Raw genomic sequence first — 9517 nt, forward strand, 5'->3', positions numbered from 1 at the left:
TTCCCTACAGCAATGAAACTAAAAGAGCAGGAAAGAACATTGTCATATACTTTATCATATAGCGCCAGAACTAGATGGGAAGCAACCTATGTTCTGTTCAGCAACCCTAGCAATTTGGGAGGGTGCCCTCTCTTGGGTGTCCTCACTTGGGCACTGAAAAATTTGGCAATTAACAAAATGTATCTTGGAAATTATTTCCCTGTTTCTTCTGCCCATCTTTTCTTTGATTAGCCACATAATATCTTCCAGTACCATAACCTCCATTTTGGAATAACTAGAAACAAACTCAGAAGTATATCTGATAAGACTGATAAAACTACTGCTTTTTATTTCCTTGCTGAAAGCATAAATAATTGTGAAAAGTACAGCAACTTCCTTTCGGGGGAACTAATTTTTAATTTGCATCATTTGTTTTTATGGTTTCTGTGTTTACTTGTGTTGCTTTTCAACTAAATCACAGCTATTTTTAAGACTAAAACTTTAAAAGAGTAAAATTATGATTTCATCTGTGTTATAAAATAGCAATTTTCTTTTTATTCTTAAAAAATAAAACAGCAAACAGATTCCTCCCTCCTGGGTATTTTCAGATTAACTCTTCAAATGTAAATGAGCAGTATTTGGGGTGTTTACTTTCTTAAGGTGTATTTTTTACATTTTTTGTTTAACATTGTTGTAGCAGGGTAGCAGACTGCCAGCTCAACGTGTCTGGGGTAGTCTGCAAGGCTTGCAAGGACTAATAGCCCTGCTATAAGCAGTACATGGGATTGCATGGTGCCTAGGCAAGGGGCAGAGCTGCCTTAGATAATTATCTGGCAGGAGGTTAAGAGGGCTCCTGAGGAACTTCCAGAGAGACTTCAGAGAGGAACCAGAGGGGGAGACAGGTTTCCTGGGAGGGGGAGAAATCAGAGGGGTGTGAGAATTGGGCTCCTAGGGCATCTTTACGCATGCTCTAGGGGTGGAGGTGGGTTGCTTTAATTAGAGCAGCTCCTAGTACCTCTCTAAATCACCCACAGCATCTCATGTATTATTGTCCTTGCACTCCAAAATGGCAGCAGAGGCATTTTACATAAAGCTCATTCAACAAGCTTTAGTTAAAGTGCCCCCACCACCATTTTGAAGTACGGGGATATTGATACACAAGACGTGGAGGCTGGCTGGAGCATGCTAATTAGACTCGATTAACTGAACCTGTTCCAACGCACTGTAAATACATCACATCAAAGCAGCGTCCCCGCATGTGTACAGGCATCCCTAGCGAGAGAGGCCTGGGACAGGCAGACAGTCAAGAACTGAGAGCCGAGACAGGCAGACAGCTGGGAGTAGAGGGTTGAGAGGCTGGGAGCCAAGGCAGGCAGAGAGTTGAGAGCCTGGAAGCAGACAGCCAAGAGCTGGGAGCTGAGGGGCAGAGAATCTGAGAGACTGAGGGCTGAGGGGGAAGGAGCTGGAGGCTCAGTATAGCATTGTCTGAGACCCTGTTAGGAGTGTCTTTCTCCCGGGAATATTGGCCAGAGACTGTGAATGCAGCAGAGACTGTGTATATGGTTTGAGTAAACCAGGTAAAGATCAAATGTTAGTAGTTTGGACAGTGATACAGTGGGAAAGCTTGGTTGTTCTAATTACCTTATGAGATTTGTCACTCAGTTTTAATTCCTGGTAAAAAAAAATATAAAAAAGTAGGGTCTGGTCCTCTACAAAGTGGTCTGAGCAACAAGCTAGCAACCTGTCCTTGTAAAAAAAAATGTAAAGTGCTCTTGTAGCCATGGTGGTCCAGAAATTATGCGAGAGAGAGAGAGAGAGAGAGAGAGAGAGAGAGGGATTTTTTAGAGTGATATCTTTTTATTGGACCAATTACTTGTAGATGGGATAAAGTTAGACAAGCTTTTGAATGTAAGACATTCTTCCTCTGAGAAACCTGAGGAAGAATGTCTTACATTTGAAAGCTTGTCTGACTTTATCCCAACTATGTAGCTGGCCCAATAAAAGATAGCACCCTAAGAAATCCTTGCCTTTTTTTAAAAACACAAATCAAGCTACTAACATGACAAGTTGTGCCAAACAGCTTGGCAAAGTAGTGGACTTCATCCTATGAGAAAGGACAAATCTTGTGAAAGCCTTCAGAAAGCCAAGACAAATAAAACAGAAATAAAATAAACAATGAAGGTAAGTTTTGTGAATGCTAGAACAACTGTGACAACAACAAAAGCTTGTACAAAGAATGAACAAAACTGACAAATATAATCTTGAAATTCTTAGTCAGCAAAGATGACAGAAAATGTTAAATGAAAATAAAGCCATAATATAATCAGGATGGCAATTCCATTGCATAAGAGGAATAGCAAAGCAGAACAATCACTTGGAGACTGGTAGTCAAATAACAGATTACTCTGAGATAGATTTCAAAATGATACCTGAAAATTGCAATGTTATAGGTGGATCCATAGACAACTATGATAATGAAATTTAAGACCAGTTTTATAATTGCTTAGAAGCTCTAACAAAATTGTTGAACATAGGGCCTGTCTAACAATGAAGAACTTCAGCAGCCTGTAGATGTGCTTGTTCGTGTTCTGATTAGAGCGCTTTGGAACAGAGTTGATTAATTGGGCTCTGCTCCAGCCGCAGCAGCTGCTGTCTCCTGTGCATGGTAGCCAGGGCTCAAGCACTGCTGGGGGGAGCGGACAGGGAGCTCTGGGTCATGGCCTGTAGCCCTGACAGATGGGGCCCCCTCCAGCAGAGCTGGGGGTGTGGGGGACTATGGGTTGGGAGTGAGGGGCACTGGCAGGGCCCAGGGCCTGTGGGTCAGGACTGAGGGGCACCAGCAAGGACTTGGGGGCTGCAGATCAGGAATGTGGGGCACCTGAAGGGGCTGGGGCTGTGGGTTGGGAGTGAGGGGCACCAGCAGAGGTAGGAGGGCTGTGGTTTGGAAGTGAGGTGCAACGGTATGGGCAGGGCACCAGCATATCAGGGCTGCTCAAAACCACAAAGCAATGTGAGGGGACAGCCATAGCTAGATACACATCCTGGTAAGAGAAGGAAGTAGGAGAAGTTCTTTTTTCCTATGATAAAATAAAACCAAAAATCAATCGCCAAAATATATAGGTATGTAGAACTTACTATAATGATCGAGGCACTGGTGGGCTTCAAAATTGCTTTAAAATTGTAAATATATCAATAAAACATTGTGTTCACTTGATACCTGTGTGTGTGTGTGTGTGTGTGTGTGTATATATATATATATATATATATATATGGGGGTGTTTTTGTCATCACAGAAAAATGTGGATTTGGGGTATTTTAATCAGACAACTTGAGAGTTTTTCAATCAGAAAATTTGGGATTTATAAACAGAGAAAACCAGCATCCCTGGTGATCAGGCCAGAGATCCTCAAAATAGCCTCCCCAGACTTATATAGAGATTTAAGATATAAAGACTGTAGGATAAAGTTTCAACAGCTCCAGGCTCTCTGTTCTGACACTATTAAAAACATTGTAATATTTTACAATACAATATTAAGGCGCAGCTCTGTGGTCTGGAGATGCCAAGCGAAGGAGCTCTCTGCTGCCATCTACTGATAAGCTGAAAAAGGAATGTCAACAGACAGTAAATGCATGAACACCCTGGATGCCAGTACAAACACTTTAGTCACCTTTGTTAAGAATTTTTTAAGTCCTGGGGCTACACTTAATAAGATGTTTTTGTCCTTGTCAGGTGAGTGCAACTAATGAGCAATAGAGTTGGATCTAATATGCTGCGTGTAAATGGTTCACCATAGCTCTACCGGGGCTTGGCTTTGAACCTACTTTGCGGGAGCAGTGCTGACAAACTCTTATGTTCAAGAATGTCATGCCATTAAACCCCCTTCCACAGTATAATGCTAGGGTTGCAGTTAGAGTTCCTGTACTTCGGTGAGAGTTTTGGAGGCTTCCTTCCAGACAGCAGCATGAGCTGAGTGATCTCTACCAAGGGTCCCCCTTTACGCAGCCCCCACAGAACTAATATTGCTTGACTGAACTTGGCATTGCAACGCGAGATGGCAGTTACCCTTCACTGATGATATAGATGGCAGCAATGGAGCTGATTTAACTCCAGTGGGTACGTCCAGACGAGCATGGCTGTGTGGTATGTGGTGCCACAAACACATTTGCAGTGCCACATACTGCACAGTCAGGCATCTTCTGTGCTGCAAGGGTGTGCTGCCTGAGCATGCCCTGCTCTGGGGTTTTTTTACCCCTGGATATCCAGGAGTCAAAAAAACCTCCAAAAAACCCAGAAAAACAACCCCAGAGCAGCACATGTTTGAGCAGCACACGCTGCTGAAAAAGCGGAGCTGGGCCACCTGGAGCTGTGCTGTAGCTGCTAGCCAGGCTTCTCCTGGCAGGATCGCTGCCACTGCAGCCCCAGGAAGACCCCAAGAAAGGCTGCTGGGGCCAGCACTGTGCTGGCCCCAGCCTCCCCTACTTCCCCCAGGGTAACTTGCACACCAATGCGTGAGTGGCACAGGTGTTCCCCAGGGACAAGTAGCTGCAGCGCAAGGTACGCCACTGCTATTTGTTCCCAGGAAACCAAATGTCCATGCACATCTGAACATGCCCAGTGAGTGCATTGAAACTTAGAGGCAGTATTGGGTCTGGAACTGACAGTGCGGAGACAGCGCCAGAGCTAAAGGCAGTGGCAGGGTATAAAAGGATTGGGCCCCAGGGGCAATCACAATGCCCCCTAGTGGCCATGCAGTTTCTGGGTACCCTCCATCTCCTCTCATGTGCCACACCATTGATGTAAAAATTCGATTACGAAAAGGGAGGCTGCCCCAGGGTCCCAGAGTGAGCCCTTTTCTATTCTTGGTCCAATGGGTCCCTCCTGGGGCTCTCCTGACTCCATCTGTGCTCCCCAGGGCACCAGTCACCTTAAGGACTATTCATGGCCTCCTTCTGCTCCTACAGCCACACCCATGACTCATACTTTAAATCATCTACTGGGCATTACTTTAAATCATCTACTGGGATCTATGGCCCTGCCAATTAATCAACTAATTTACCCAGCCTGCTGGGCCCCTGGCCCTGGATTGGCTCTCATCTCCCTGGGCTCACTGGCCCTGGTCTGTCTTCCACCAGTACTGGGCTTCATTCCCCTTCCAGGCCCTAGCCCCTCAGCTCAAACCTGTTTGGCCTTGGCCTCAGCCTTCTACTGCCTGAGCCCCAGGCTCCTGCCCAGCTACCATAGCCCTATCCTAATCTCTCAGCCTCCTAGGCCATTAACCCTAGGATGGGCTGCTTCTTCTCAGACGACTTAGCCTGCTGAGCCCTGGGTCCTGGCAAGGCTTTCTCTGTTTTCTGGGCCCCTGGCCCTAATCCCTCTCAGGTTTAGGCCCTCCCAGTTTAAGCCTACTCTAGCCTCAGACTTCCATTCTCTGGGCTCCTGGCCCTTGCACGGTGGCTGTGGCCCTTTCTCAGCCCTCAGCCTTTTGGGCTCCTGGCTGGGTTGCTTCTGCTACTCTAGTCTTCTGCCCTTGGGGTCCCTAACCCCAGGCCAGACTGCTCCCAGTGTCCTTAGCCCTCTTAGCCTCAGCCTGCTCCAGCTCACACACTGTTTCACAGGGAAGGGGGCAGTTAGGAAACTAACCCTCTGGCTGCGTCCAAACAAGCACGGCCATGCAGTATGTGGTACCACAGACACATCTGCAGCACCACATACCGCACATTCTCCGCATTGTTCTCTGCACTGCAAGGGAGAAGCACAGAGGGGTTTTTTGACCCCTGGATGTCCAAGGGGCAAAAAACCCCCACAGAGCAGCGTGGCTGGCTGGAGCTGTGTTTCGCTGCTGGCCAAGCCCCACATGGCAAGATTGCTACTGCTGCAGCCCCAGGAGGCCCCCAGGACCCCAGTTAAGGCTGCTGGGGCTAGCCCAGTGCTAGCCCCAGCCTCCCCTACTCCACTTGGGATAACTTGCCACTGCTAATTGTTCCCAGGGAACCAAACACACGTCTGGACATGGCCTCTGAGTATTTGGTTCCTACTGTACCCCTTTGCTGTAGGACAGATATGTAATGTATTGCAATACTCAAACCCTGATGCATCTCTGGTAGTATATCGGATGCAGTCAGATGATACATGGCTTGATTATAACAGGCTGCATTTTAGCTACACTGACTAAAATCACAAAATTTACATTAAGTGTTTTGAGGTTTATATTTAAAGATACTGAGGATCATTGACTTAATAAAATGCTTTTTATTTTTAGGGGAAAAGCCCTTAGGCATTTGATTTAAATTACTTACCTACTTGTCCTTTGTTACCACCAATTACATTTCTACAATGTTTTGAATGCTTTATGAAAATCTTTGCCTTATCTAGATCTCTGATTATTTCATAAGGTGGCTTTTGGAATCTTAGCCCAGAACTGGGGGATATTTTGATACTTGATGTGGACTATTTAATTCATGTTTTTTTTGCAAAAAAAGGCATTGGATCTATTAGTAAACCAGTTTCTTTCATTCATTAAAAATTACTAGATTACATTACAATTTTACATTACAAGTGTAGTAATGTGTTCATTGGCAATGCATAGGGGGTGCACGCAGGTGCACGTGCACCCCCGATCGTGGCAGTGCACCCTCTGTGAAAAGTCGCTGCTTGCCATCCCCTGGCCGCCGCCACCACCGGTGGCGTCTGTGGGCGGTCCCTGATTGCCACTGGCCGCTGCCGACACTGCCAGCACCATCTGTGGGTAGTCACCAACCACCAGTTGCACTCGCCACCCCTCCCCCCGCTGCCAACAGTTCTGCGGCTACCTGCACCACACTTCCACTGCCAACAGCACTGCCACTGCCTGCAGGAGCTCACCGTGCCCCAACAGCCTCCGGGGGCACGTGGAGTTCATGAATGTGTTCAATAGAACTAATGTCCCCTGAGGGGATTAGCCTTCTGTTTAAATATCTCTCTCAAAATGAACTATACTATTCATAGTGAGTAATTTAAAAAAAAAAAAGATTTCTATTAAAGCATCCCTTTATTGCAACATCCTGCCTACTGAGCTGCATTTCCTCGTGGAGAAAACATATGGCAGTGGAGGTTCTTTTAGCTCAAATTATTGTACCTGCTCTATATAAACAGTTCCAGTACATTCAATTACTAGCCCTTACAATTTGCAAAAAAGATTTTGGAATTATTGTGGAAAGTCTCTGAAAACATCATAGTGTTCAGCAGCACTTCTGGGTAATAGAATGTTAGGAATTATTAAAGAAAACAAAACAGAAAATGAGCCTCCCAGTGGCTATGGGAATCTCCAAGTCGCATCACAATAAGACTACAAGCCAATCTACTTTCCCAAGTTAGTGTCTTAATTATATATTGAACACAAAGTGGGAGAAATTAAGCCCAAAATCTTGCCTCCTAAGCATCCTTTGTAACCCAATGAAAAAAGAAAGAGGTACAGTTACTTGTAGAATCTGTTTGAAAACTGCACTTGCAGAAAAGAGTGTCATGTAATTATTAGTCATCAAGCTTAACATGAAATACAGAAAGAGGGAAGAAAAAGAAAGAATAAACATCTAAACATAATGGTTAAATTAACAGTGTAACTGAAGTCCATTAAATTATGAAGCCTATGAAATTAAACTGGGAATTAATTTAGCTGTGTACCTCAGATAATAAATGTCTGCCAAAATGCAAGAATAGTAAATTATAAGTTAAAGCAGATTTTGACACTATTTGCCACCACCGAATTAGAATGTGTCACTTTTTCAGGGGTTTAAAATGAGACATTCAAATAGACTTTGCTGACATGTGGAATATATGCTTTAAAAGACTCTGTTTTTAGAAGGAAATGAACCAGTGTATCAGAGCCTTATGATCATGAAAGTGTACAGACTGTATAAAAGACAAATCTTTTAGGGTTGCTGTTGGGAAGAAAGCCTTTGCAATGTAAATTGATGCACATTAGTTACTTTGTAGAGTGAGCACCCTGAACAGAAGGTGAAGTTTCCCTTCTCTCATCTGCATTAATTATTTAAATAACAACACCTAACCTTTTCACTGCTCTAATGATGCAGCCTGCACATGTCCATCTACAGTGCAAGCAGAAAAATGTGCCACCATCTGATGTTCCACACATCTGAATGATGTGCAATGCATTCCATAGGAAACTGGTGCTCGAACACATTAACATCCCAGCAGTATGGAAAGCAGCTACACAAGCAAGTATATTTTTTATTCCTGTAGAAAAGGATATCCCTGTAGAAAACAAAATGTTTGACCACAATCAGCTTGTCCCTAAGCATTGCTTGCTTATAACCAGATGTAAAATACTACTTCATAAAAACATGGAGATGTGCTTTTTTAAAAATTCTCCCCCTTAATATAGGCAGACAAGGTTCCTTGGGTGAATTTGATATCTTTTATTAGACCAACCCAAATGGTTGGAGAATAGTTATTAAGCAAGCTTTCGGGTTCAAAAACCCTTCGTCAGGCTAAGGAAGCTGCAGCAGTTGGTGCGTGGTCTTCCTGGATGGAATGAAAAGTAAAGAAGCCAGGGGCTGGGCTGGGGAGTCAGTTGCCAGGCAGATTATCATGTATCAAAAATCCAATGTCTATGTTTAGTCCATGATCTCTAGTATCCAGCAGGTTGATGAAATGGAGCTCATAGGCTCATCTCTGGAAAGTGTTGTGTAAGTTTCCCTTGAGGATCAGGACTGAGAGATTGGAGAGAGAGTGGCCCTCCTGTGAGAAATGTGCCCCCACCGGTAATTGAGTGTTTCTGTCTTTGATGGATTCTGGTGCGCAGTTGTTGTTTGGTCTCTCCTACATATCTTCCATCAGGGCATTTGGTGCATTGGATGAGGTATATTACATTTCTGGAGGTGCAGCTGTAAGATCCTGGGATGCTGATGGCTCTGTTGTGGGGTGTAGTAATAGTGGGGGTGGTGGAGATGTGTTGGCAGGTTTTGCATTTCTTGTCCTGGCATGGTCTGGATCCTTTTGGTGTGTTCTGGGCTTGAGGAAGTTTGCTTCTGGTGATGAGGTTGGCAAGGTTCGGTGCTTGTTTGAAGGCTAGGATGGGTGGCTCTGGGAAGATCTTTTTAAGAATAGGGTCTTTTTCTAATATGGGTTGCAATTTTTTGAGGATTTTCCGTACAGGTTCAAGGGAGGGGTGATACGTCATAACCAGCAGTGTGTGATTTGTGGGTGTTTTTCTTCTGTACTGCAGCAGTTCTTCACATGGTATCCAGGTGGCTCTTTCAAACGTGCAATCTACCTTTCTGGAGGAGTGTCCTTGCTGGATGAAAGCCTTTTTAAGATTGGTGAGGTGGCGATCCCGGGTGTTCTCTTCAGTACAAATGTGGTGGTATCTGAGGGCTTGGCTGTATATCACAGCTTTTTTGGTGTGTTTCGGGTGATTGCTGGTTCTGTGCAGATATGTATGTTGGTCTGTGGGTTTCTTGTATAATGTGATCTGTATTTTACCATTCTGGATACTGATCATCATGTCTAAAAAGGAGATGCTGGTGCTGGAGTATTCTA

Source organism: Alligator sinensis, unplaced genomic scaffold (genome assembly GCF_000455745.1).
Source record: "Alligator sinensis unplaced genomic scaffold, ASM45574v1 scaffold1266_1, whole genome shotgun sequence".
NCBI classification, from domain to species: domain Eukaryota; kingdom Metazoa; phylum Chordata; order Crocodylia; family Alligatoridae; genus Alligator; species Alligator sinensis.